Here is a 12,696-nt window from a genome sequence, read left to right on the forward strand (position 1 = left end):
GGGGCCCAAGGACTTAGGACATCTTCCACTGCTTTCCCAGGTGCTTTAACAGGGAGCTGCATAGGAACCGGTGTCCATATGGGATGCTGGCACTGTGGGCAGTGGATTAAACTTCCATGCTACATCACCAACCCCTCTTATATGCTTTTTAAGAGTGATATTTAAATCATTTATTTCCAAATCTTTATCGTTAATAAAGATTTTCTGGGGCTGGGGATTTGGCCTAGTGTTTAAGATACCTGTTAGGACACCCATGTCCCATAGTAGAGTGCCTGTGTTTGTTCCTTACCTCTAGTTCCAGACTGCAGCATTCCACTAATGCAGACCCTAGGAGCAATACATGATAGCTCAAATAATTGAGTCCCTGTCACTCATCTGGGAGACCTGAATTGAGTTTCTGGCTCCAGGCTTTAGCCTCAGCTCAGGCTGTCTTGAGCATTCAGGGTGTGAACCAGCAAATGGGAACTCTCTTCGTGTGTCTATCTGCCTCTCTCTCTGCCTCTAAAACTTAAAAACAAAAGACTTTATGAAATTTATGTGATTATTATTTGTTATTAAATAGGTCAGTGAGAGTTACTAATTATTAAAGAATACTACCATCATACATCAAATTGTTTCAGTTTCATTCTCAAATGAAGATACAGTTTGATTTGAGCACTTTCTATCATATAGTTTTTATTTCACAGTGCTAAGAAAGTTTACACATAGAACAAGTAAATGAGAATGGAAGGTATTTTGTTCTAGTAACACCCTTTGATTCTTTAAATTCCTATAAAATTGTATGTCACAAATCACACAGTATTCTTTCATAGTTTTCTAAATCTCTTAGCTGACAACTCAATTTAAACATTGATTTAAGGAGAACATTTGGCTAAGTTGTTAGGACACCATTGAGATGCCTGTATCCCATGTCATATTGCCTGGGTTTTCACCCTGATTCTGCATCCGAGTCCAGCTTCGTGTTGATGTGCACCCTGGAAGGTAGCTGGTAATGAAGACAGCTTAAATACTTGGGTCTTGTCACCAGTACAAGTGACCCAGAGTTCTGAGTTCCTGACTTCAGCCTGGCCCATTCCCAACCATTGTGAACATTTGAGGAATAAACCTGTGAATGAAAGATTCCTCTTCTCTTCTCTTCTCTTCTCTTCTCTTCTCTTCTCTTCTCTTCTCTTCTCTTCTCTTCTCTTCTCTTCTCTTCTCTTCTCTTCTCTTCTCTTCTCTTCTCTTCTTTCCCTTTCTTTCCCTCTTCTTTCCCTTTCTCCCTCTCTCCCTCCTCCCTCTCTCCCCCTCTCTCCCTCTCTCTCCCTCTCTTCTTTCTCTCCATCCCTCCCTCTCTGTCTCTCCGGCCTTTCAAATAAAATGAAAATAAATACATGAATACAATTTTAAACAGACCTTTATTCATATTGCCTTAAAATACTAACACTCTATCACAAGTCATTGTCCCCTTTTAATGAATTTTAGATTTTACATATTGTTAGATTAGGGAAGATATAAATGCAGCAAATAATATGTTAATATCAGTCAGTGAGCTGCAAGACCAAGTTGACAACAAATTTTACTTTTGTGACCAAATCTCAGTGAGTGTTATATGTTTGCAGGTATCTGCACCTCCTGATAACTGCACCATAGTAGTGTCTGGATAGGTAACAGACAGGCTCTCCTGTCAAGTGGGAAAAGAACGATTGTGAAAGGACAGATAGGGCAGCAGGCTCTTCCGTAGGCTCTTTATTTGGCAAATTAATATTAGCAAAGAGGAACTTCAGAAGATCTGGTAATCACCTCTCTTAAAACTATTCTTACTACAGCTTGGCATCCTGGAGGTGCACTTGCTGAGAGACCCCTGGCAGGGATGGCCCTGCTGCTACTTCCGCTTGGAACAACTAGAGCCCAATATATGGAACAGCAAAAGCTCGAGAATAGATTGTTGCATCCGACAGACACTAAGGGTCCATCTGCATTCATATGTGTGTGCACGCACTCAGCGGAACTGTGAGTTCAGACATCACGTATTCCAGCACTTCTTCATCTTGAGGTTGAAACTTCAACACGAATGGGGAATCACAAAATCAGACCTTCTCCTATGTGTCTTTCATATTTTCTACCCAGTCAGGAGAATCAGTACAGTGTAGAGAAATGTAGTAAAAAGACAATTAACAGCCAGTTCCAGACAAAGAGGCACAGCTAGAGGAATCAGGCTGAGGCATTCCTATGAGCTTGGGGATCCAGCAAGAGTGAAGGGGTGACTCAGTGAATAAGCCATGCAGCCATGCAGCAACTTGCTCTGTGCCATCTCAAGACAAATCTTTTCTGCCCACTCCTGCTCTCTCCCCCAGCTTCTGCGAGATTCCAGATACCCTACATATGACATGGGGAGTGGCAGCACTGGTGCAGGCAGAGCTTATTTAATGAAAAGACATCCATTTGCACTTTCATAATTCTGACAGCATCTTTGTGCAATTCAATTGAATCTCAGCAAGATTACTCTGGCTCTAAATTGCTTTAGATATGGTTATATTTACTGTGTATTATCATATCTTAAATTACTTTTCCTATTTCATTTTCCTTTGTCCTTAATCATCAGACGCTTCATCCCAGTCAGTGGCAATTTTAAGGGAGATTCTCCGTTTTGTGTGTGGCTATTACAGAGGCATTCCTTTCAGGTTTGATCTTCAAGACATGCACTGATTCTTTACTTGTTCACCAGTTACTTGTTCATACAATCCTCTTGTGACCTAAGCTGGATGAGGGACTGAACGAGGGGTTGAGGAATGAAGAAATGTCTGAACATTTCCCTACACAGATCAAAACATAGCACCTCCTGTCAGGATGAATCTGCAGTGTAGAAGTGAAGTGACTTAGCGAGGTTGCATAGCTCCTCAATGGTTAAACAGCAATGCAATGCTTTATACTTCTCATCATGCTTTGTCTCTTTATCTTACAGTTATGCATGGGATTCGGCAAAATTTTTACTGGGCAAGAAGTTACACATTGACAGAGTTCCAAAAATTTGCCCATATCTGCTGGAATTTGATTGTCAGGTCACTATCTCAAAATGATCATGCCTTTCCATGGCTTTAAATCTTGCATGTTTTTAGTTATACAAGGCACATTTCTGATTCCTTGCTTCAAAGTGAAATCTAGTAACAATCCCACCTTAACCTTTTCTATAGGAATTTCTCCCAATGTTCCTGTAGTAAGCTAATCTTTCATAAATAATCCTCAAAAATAATTTCTCATGTACATGTGCAGGGTAAAAACAAAGGATGTCATTTTTGCTCATATACGGGTAACTACAGTGAGCAGGTCACCAGCTTTTCTGATTAAGGTTTTTGGGGCTCTGCTTTCTTCATCACATGGTTTTCCAAGTCACCCTTAGTGGTGTCTCCATAACATCCCACTGATGTAGATGAGCTCAGGGAGGAGCTTGGATAAGGGTTTTATCAGTGGATACTTTTATTACTATTCGGTGCTCAATGCTAGAATTTGGTCATGAAGCTCTGTCTGAAGGCTGGGAACAAATGGTGCAGCTCTGTGCCAAGTTAAATAAATGCTTTCTTGTGTGTCTGAAGCTGCCCTTCTCTGTTAGAACCTTGATTTATGATTACTAATATTCATTTGCATTTTTCTTTCTCAACATAAAATATTTCTTCAGTTTTCCTTGAAAACAATTGCCCAGTATCCCATCTAGTTATCACATCCAACTAAATGCCTGGCATTTCTGGGTAAAGAGCAGAAATGCAAATGTCGTTCTTTATGCTCTGGAGACTGTGAAATGCAAAGGTAAGCTATCTTCACACACACGCACACACACACAATATTGAGATAGGATAACCTCCTTTCTAGAATTCTATTGAGAGATGTAAAATTTATACACAATCCACCAATGTATGGCAAGGCGACTGTCCCCTATGCTTTTCTTAGCACTTCATGGTTTCAGATTGCACAGCTAAGTCTTTGATGTATTATGGGTTATTTTTTTTTTGTATTGCTTTAGGCAAAGCATGCAGATTCTTCTCTTTGAACACAGATACCCAGTTTTCCCAACACTACCAGATGCAGATGCTTTCGCTGTCCTACCAAGTATTCTTTGTGCCATTATTAAAGACTAGTCAGCCATATATGTGTGTGTTTATCTCTGGACTCTAATTCTGTCCCGTGGGTAAATACGCCTGTTTTATACCAATTTATTACCGTTTTGACTGCTGTAGCTTCATCATGTGGTTTGAAATCATGGAGCATGGATTTCTCATATTTTGTATTAGACAATTATCAGTTTTTGTATGCATGAATTAAATTCATAGCGTCAGAACAGGAGGCCCCGTCTGCCCCCTTCTGTGGCGAGTGTCTCTCAGCAATGCACAGGTTCTGACTGATGCACAGCTTTTCCTTCTTTGCCAGTGCCCGTGTACTAGCTGACTCCTCTCCCTGGAATAACCCACAGCCATCTCTTCCAGTTCCTTCTTGCCATTCAGTGCCTCGTGTCCAAGTGTCACCCTTTCTGGGTACCTGAACCCGGGTCATCTGGCATCAGCTCTACAAAACACTACGAATTTATTTTAAAAACATATGCCAGCATCTAAAATTTTGTTTTTCATTTAGTAGTTCAGGGTCTGTCTGCCTCCAGCCGAGAATGACTGAGAATTAAGACTGATTCTCATTCATTGTTTTATGTTTATTACCTGGAAGAATATCTGCTATGTATTTATCTATCAGTAAGCACTTTCTCAATGAATAATTAACTAATCAGCAAGTCACTTCTCTGTTTTGGGCCTCAGCAGTTTTACATATAAAATTTAAAAACTTAGTTCTTAGAAGCAGTGAATAGGGGGCAGTGAAGAGACGCCTTGTATTATAAGTTATCCAGGGATTCTATCACCAGCTTTCGTTCACTATGAATGACCATGTGGCAATTATTACGATTCTCATTCTCATGTTACATGATTTTTTAAAATTGCAATAATTTAAATAAATAGTATCCACAATGTGCTGTTATATGAAATAAATGTTGTAGTACAAATAAAGTACATAGTTGTTCTTTTTTTTTTAAATTTTATTTCATGAACATAAATTTCCAAAGTACAGCTTATGGATTACAAGAGCTTCCCCCCCATAACTTCCCTCCCACCCACAACACTCCCCTCTCCTACCCCCTCTCTTCTTCCATTCACATCAAGATTAATTTTCAATTATCTTTACATACAGACGATCAATTTAGCATATTTTAAGTAAAGGTTTCAACAGTTTGCACCCACACAGAAACACAAAGTGTAAAATACTATTTGAGTACTAGTTATAGCATTAATTAAACACCTAAGAATAATTGTATATTAATTACAGAGTTCAACCAATAGTTTTAAGTAGAACATAAAAAATACTAAAAGGGTAAAGTATTAAGTTCTTTTTTTTTCTTGTTTTTTTTTGTTAGTTATATAGTTATTTTTTATTTAATAAATGTGAATTTACAAAGTGCAACTTTTGTATTGTTGTGGCTCCCCCCGCCCCAACCTCCCTCCCTCCCGTGGCCCTCCTCTCTCCCACTCCCTCTCCCATCCCGCCCTTTATCGAGTTTCATTTTCAATTACCTTCATATACTGAAGATCAACTTAGTATATACTAAGCAAGGATTTCAACAGGCTGCACTCACACAACCGCACAAGGTATAGGGTATTGTTCGACTAGTAGTGTTTTTAAGTTTCATAGTAAAACACATTAAGGACAGAGATCCTACGTGGGGAGCATGTACCCAGTGACTCCCATTGTTGATTTAACAATTGGCACTCTTATTTATGATGTCCATAATCACCCGAGACTCTTGCTATGAGCTGTCTAGGCTATGGAAGCCCCTTGAGTTCACCGACTCTGAACTTGTTTAGTCAAGGCCATATCAGAGTGGAGGTTCCTTCCTCCCTTCAGAGAAAGGCGCCTCTCTCCTTGATGGCCTGTTCCTTCTGCTGGGGTCTTGTTCACCAGGGTCTTTCATTTAGATTGTTTTTTTGCCACCGTGTCATGGCTTTCCATGCCTGGGAGACTCTCATGGATATTTTAGCCAGATCCGAATGTCCCAAGGGTTGATTCTGAGGCAGGAGTGCTGTTTTGGGCATTTGCCATTCTATGAGTCTGCTGTGTGTCCTGCTTCCCCCGCAGGATCATTCTCTCCCTTTTAATTCTATCCTTCATTATTTGCTTACACTGGTCTTATTTGTGAAATCTCATCGACACATACCCTATCTTTTTGATCGCTTGTGTATTTATACTTATCACTTTACCAAGTGCGGTGGCATTGGTACCTGCCTCCTTGGTAAGATTGAGTTGAAATCCCCTGGTACATTTCTAGTTCCACCATTGGAGGTAAGTCCGAGTGAGCATGTGCCAATCCATATATCTCCTCCCTCTCTTATTCCCACTCTTATGTTTAACAGAGATCACTTTTCTGTTAATTTTAAATGCCTAAGAATGATTGTGCATTGATTACAGAGTTCAACCAGTGGTCTTATGTAGAACAAACAGAGCAAAAAGGAATAAAATAGTAAGTTGTTCCTCAACAGACTAGACAAGGGCTGATCCTATCATTGTCTCTCATAGTGTCCATTTCACTTAGCAACAACCATAGTTGTTCAATATTTAGTTTTGATAGTATTCATATTTATGCTTTGTTAACTCCTCATTCCCCAGGATTGTTTTTTACCAAAAACAATTTTAATACCAATAGGGAGGCTGACCAAGGCAAGGACCAACCATTAAAGCATCAGAACTGTCATGTCCATGGATCTTTCCTATTGCAGGTCAGTGCTTGCTCATGTAGACTCTGAATTTTTAATGAATTTGGGTAGGTATCCATTACCAGAAGGCAGCCAGATGCTCCTATAACTTTGGGTACCATAGATGTCTTTAGATTACAAATAGAAGGTCCTGTCTCATTAATTATGAGTTTAATAATCACTTCCTATTGAAGTAATAGGCGACTGATTGTGCTAATATGTTTAAATTGGATGTGTGCTTACTGAACCTCAGCGTTTTACTGTTGGCATTATTTCAAATCCCAATTTAGCTACTGGGGAGAAGAAAAGCAGCTGGCTTTGCTTTTGTTTGTTTATGTATTTTCCTTCTTTTTAATTTGTCAGCGGTCAGCAGTTTGTTAGATCCAGCTCTGAGTCTTGACCCGGACACTTCGTACTAACTCTCCAACCTCAGGCTATTTACAATTCCTCTTTCATGCTTCTTCTCCCCATCTATCTAACATAACCAAGTTGCAATTATTGCAAAATGTTCTGTGAACTTACTGTTTGTTATTCACTGATCCAAGCATTTTCCACCCACCCATTTACTTACATAAACCAAGGAACAATGTTCTAGATGGGTTAATACCGAGTGGTAGAGAGAACGAGTAACTTCAGTAAATGTCACAGCTGCAGACAGTAGAGCCAGCTTCCCGATCCAGGATGCCTGCCTCCAGCATCTGTGCCCTCCTCCGCTGTAATTCGGCATCTATAGAATCAAGCATCTACTGAAAGGAGTCTGGAATTCTTGAGCTTCTGGTTAAAATTGTTTATTCTACCAATTGAGATAAATTTCCAGTAAGACAATTGTAAACCTTTAAGTGGGAAGTAACATATGAAAGATATTAATGTCTACACCTCTATATACTTGCTTTCTTGTTCCTTTTATCCTGTAAGTGAAGTGGTGAACCCTTTCCAGCCCAATGTCTAAGCCAGAGTGCCATGTTGGTATCAGCATCCCCTCAGGCACTTGAAAGAGAATCACTAGAGTCCTTGTATATTATGTGTTTGAAGAATGATATCTTTCTTTTAAAGGTCTCTCTCACCATGCTCAGCCGCCTTGGGGAACAAGACACTTATTTAACTTCAGGGTTATCATGCCATGGAGACCAAGTGTGTGTGACATCAGAGTCCTGTGATGTAGAGCTCCTTGTTTGAAAAGGTGTCCTTAAAGATTTCTTCACTGGACGGTAGAAATCAGAGGGCAGATTGCTGTATCTTGGACACAGCATATCAGAGTCTGCTGTTGCACACACATGCACCCTGTGCCTTTGATCTGTAGCCTGCTCTTCCTGCAGTGGCTCTGCTCCTTAGTCCCATCATAAACACACCAAGACCAACCTTCCAGGTCATGCACGTGATTCTGCCATGATTCTTGCTTCTGGAACTCTTTATGGCAGCCCTTATGTTCCAACTCTCTATTTCCATACCAAAGGAGTTATTCCAAACAAACAACAGTTAGGGAAAAACAAAACAAAACAAAACAAAAACAAAAAAAAAAACAGAACAAAAAAAAACATGTACTAAGAAATAACTTGAGATTGCTTGGCTTTATTGTAGAGCAACTTCAAAATCAGCTGTAGTAGGAGTTACAAGAAGAGGTCCACAGTAAACAAAACCTCAGCTTGAAGATGCTCATTTGTACAAGAGAGAGAGACAGTTACATGATTTCCATGTTGTATCTGCTGTAGTGTTCCAAAAATTCCTGTTGGATACTATTGGATACTACATACATTGAGTCATGCAACCAAAAACTGAATTCAACATCTTTTTTTAATTTTTAAACCTTTTATTTGTTTCTTACTGCTTTCTCTTTTGCTTTGTATTCTGGAGATCTGAAAGCCATATACATCAGTTATTACTAACTCTTCTAAATCCTAGTTTATTAAAAATTAGAGTATCAACTTTTTTTTGCCTACTCTGTCCCTTATTTATTTCAGAATGTTATTTTTAATCACATATTAATGAATAATTTTTACAAATGGATACTTACATGGTATGAACTTTGAAGAATATTGCCTTGCCGTGAAGTACTCATTGGAGCTGTATAAAAAAGAGACAGGGACGTTCACAGAAGATAATGCCGCAGGGACACAGTTCCTACAGTGGCATCCAGCAGGCCCACACTAACAGGTGGTTCTCTCTTCATTGTACAACGTGGGGTTATTGAAGCATTTAAGTCATTCAGCTACTAGGTGAGTGAGTGAACATGAGATATGAAGAATCCGAACAGGTTCTATTTCCTTTGTGGATCATAATACATTGCTGGATTGGTTTCCAGAGTGAAGAGAAAGATGTCTTACATGATGACAATGCCAACAGTGTATTGGCACACAGCTCGTTCAGGTGGATTTGCTCTGTTCTGTTCATTTTAAATCGCATTCACAATCTTGCATTTTAAAAATAATTATACAAGGCCAGCACCGCGGCTCAACAGGCTAATCCTCCGCCTTGCGGTGCTGGCACACTGGGCTCTAGTCCCGCTCCGGGCACCGCATTCTGTCCTGGTTGCCCCTCTTCCAGGCCAGCTCTCTGCTGTGGCCCAAGAGTGCAGTGGAGGATGGCCCAAGTGCTTGGGCCCTGCAAACGCATGGGAGACCAGGAGAAGCACCTGGCTCCTGCCTTCGGATCAGCGCGGTGCGCCGGCCATAGCTCACCAGCCGCAGCGGCCATTGGAGGGTGAACCAACGGTAAAGGAAGACCTTTCTCTCTGTTTCTCTCTCTCACTGTCCACTCTGCCTGTCAAAAAAAAATTATATATATATATATATATATATATATATTCACACATTCAGGAACATGCAAATTAAAAGGGTGTTGATTTTTCTTTAACTCAAAAATGTATGGTAAATAGTGAAATTCCATTAATAATTTTAAAAATCTTCTAAATATTAAGAGCGTATAAGAGGTCTGAGTTTCCTCAAGACTCTACCGCTCCCTAGCAGCTTACACTGATGTTTTGAGTAATTCATTAAAGGATATCTGAAATCAATAATGTGATTAGTATCCTGTTTTAGGTACTGAAATTTTACATATATTAAACATTATTCTATTTTCCTTCTGCCACTTTCTCTTCTGCCTGCTCTTCTACCTGCAGTTTTTCCTCCTTTAACTTCTGCCCTTAATTAAAACTGCCATGCTGTATAACGTGCTGGCTTTCATTCATTTTTACTGGGGATATATTTTATTGATCATTCTGCACTTCGCTTCCTTCATATAATTAACCTTTATTTTTCATTATTTTAATAATAAATAAATTAATTAAATATAATGAAAATATTTGGAATGAAAAGGTATGGCCACCTATACTATTAACTCATTTGCTATTTGAAGACATTTCATAATAAATTTCATTTTGGGTAACTATGACTATCAAGCTATTTGTTGCCTATCTGTATATGATAGTATCTGTTTGAATTGAATTTTGGGTAAGACAGAAAAGAGAATCAAGTGTTGCTCCAAGATTTGTCCATGTAATCAGCCAAAGATTCTCTTTTTATCTACTTGATTCATCCTTTCCCAGAAACACTAAATTTCCAAGTCAGACAGCAAGTGCTATATATTAGCATGCAAAAGGTACCCTGTGGTGTTCTGGGCCCAATACACATAAGTGGTGATTGCAGAATATTGGTAGCTATATACCTTTCAAGGTAATTGGTTGAATTATACTTCCAGATCTCCTTGGGCTTTAGTGTAGTCGGCTTTCTTCCCTGAGTATTTCAATTAGTAACTCAGTAATCTCCAGATTTCTTTCTCCTCTAATACTGGACCTATACAATTTGAATATCAAAGTTCTTCCAGCTTCTGCTTCCACGAAATGTGAGCAAGAAATCATCTGTTTATTTTTTTAAAAAATTATTTTATTTATTCGAAAGATTTACAGAAGAGAGAGAGGTTGATATAAAGACAGTGATTTTCCATCTGCTGATTCATTCCCTGAATGGCTACAATGGCCAGAGCTGTGCCAAGCCAAAGCCAGGAGCCAGGAGCTTCATCTTGGTCTCCTACTTGGGTACGGGGACCCAATGATTTGTGCCATCTTCTGCTGATTTTTCAGGCTCATTAGCTGGAAGCTGGGTTAAAAGTAGAGAAGCTGGGATTTGAACCGGCACCCAAATGGGATAATGGCTTTGCAGGGTGTGGTATAACCCATTTTTCCACAATGCCAACCTCCACACTCTGTATTTAATATATAATTTATTCTCTTTGTTGTGGCAACTGTATTCTAAAATGTTACCATAAATACTGAATTATTGAATATTGGATAATTGCTCATAGAACAAACACACAGCATCTGCAAGCTCTGGTCATATTTCCAGCAACTGATCAATATATAATCTTGTTTCATGTGTGTTTCTGTTCAAAGATGCCTGTTTAATATATATGGTTGGTTCATGAACAGTGAGGTCACAACCAAATACATAATAATTTGTGCTTCAACAAATTTATCTGTAGCATGTATTTCCTTCATAAGGCAGATCATAGGTATCTTGCATTTAGGAAGACTGGACAGCACTCCTGCGCCTTGTCATTTTGAAAATAGATCATTTTGAAAAAATAAATGACAAAAATAAAAAAAGCAATCACAAAAATGTAGAAAGCATGACAATTATCAAAATGTCACTATGGTAGATTTTACTATCTGAGAGCTGAAACAGGAAGACGGAGCATGGTCTTACTTCATTTTAGTTACAATAAGCACAGTGGTTGCTTATTATTTTCTCTTCTATGAATGTCCATAAGTGACTGCTAAAGCATCACACGGATTTTAGGTTATGGATGTATTTTACTTTATAGGCAAGTTTGCAAATATGGAACCCATGAATAAAGGGAATTATCAGCTCCTCCATCTGAGGTCCTAAGTGCAGCACAACCTATCCTCTCACAACTAGTTGTTATCCTACTTAATTCTCACAACACTGAAAGATACAGGAGGAAATCAGCTCAGGCAATTAATCAGCACATGCATGTTTTCAACTCAAGCTGTCTGACTCAGAAATCCACACCTTACCCAGTACACCGTTTGCAGTCTTTAGCTGGACTATCCCTCTACTGATCCCAAAGTGGAGTTCTTGCTCAATTTGTCTCTCAAACATCCTCTCCATATTGCAAAACTCAAGAGTCACATATGTCCTAGGCAGACTATAACCACATGAAGAAAAATAACCTTCAAGGAAGTCTAAGAAATAGCATTAGTTGCTTTTTCTGAGGAAGGCACTATAGTGCCAACTGTGGAGCTTCCTTTCACCCTCTCTTGCTACTGACTCATTGCTGTTCACTCTCACCAAGCAAAGTCAGCCAGGAAATCACACCACAGCCATGGCTTTTAAAGATGTCAGAAAGTTACCTGTGGAACCAGAGGTGGCCACTCGCTGAAACAGAGTCTCCCTGACTAACGGCAATGTCAAATCCCTGGAGAAGGTGTGTGCTGACTTGATCAGACAGAAGAAAAATAGTGTCAAAGTGAAAGGACCAGTTCAGATGCCCTACTAAGATGCTGCTAATCACTACCAGAATAACAGCTTGCAGTGAAGGCTCTGCACATGATATCCCTTCCAGATGAGAATCCACAAGCCACTCATTGACTTGCACAGTGCTTCTGAGATCGTTAAACAAATTACTTCCAACAGCATGGAGCCAGGGGTCCAGGTTGATGTCAGCATTGCAGATGCCTAAGTCAACCAACTATTTTAATGAATTGGCGACATGTAGTTCAAACAAAGAAACAAACAAAAAAGAAATAGTTATAATAGCTAAGTCTCGACAAAAATTTATGATGTGGGTTCACTGCTTTTCTAAATATATCACAATTATTGCTAAGGTGCTTCATCGGAGGCTGTCCACCAGCAGTTTACAAAGTGTTTTCCAGCTGAGCTCAGTGAAATAAGACTCTCTGGAGGGGTGAGGAGACCTGATA

At 39.4% G+C, this 12,696-nt stretch overlaps 1 pseudogene; it reads left to right on the top strand.

The window, feature by feature from the left end:
* The first annotated feature begins 12,098 nt into the window (after positions 1-12,098).
* On the top strand, positions 12,099-12,455 carry LOC133758258 (small ribosomal subunit protein uS10-like; annotated as a pseudogene).
* The last annotated feature ends 241 nt before the right edge of the window (positions 12,456-12,696 follow it).

This window comes from Lepus europaeus, chromosome 4 (genome assembly GCF_033115175.1).
Source record: "Lepus europaeus isolate LE1 chromosome 4, mLepTim1.pri, whole genome shotgun sequence".
NCBI classification, from domain to species: domain Eukaryota; kingdom Metazoa; phylum Chordata; class Mammalia; order Lagomorpha; family Leporidae; genus Lepus; species Lepus europaeus.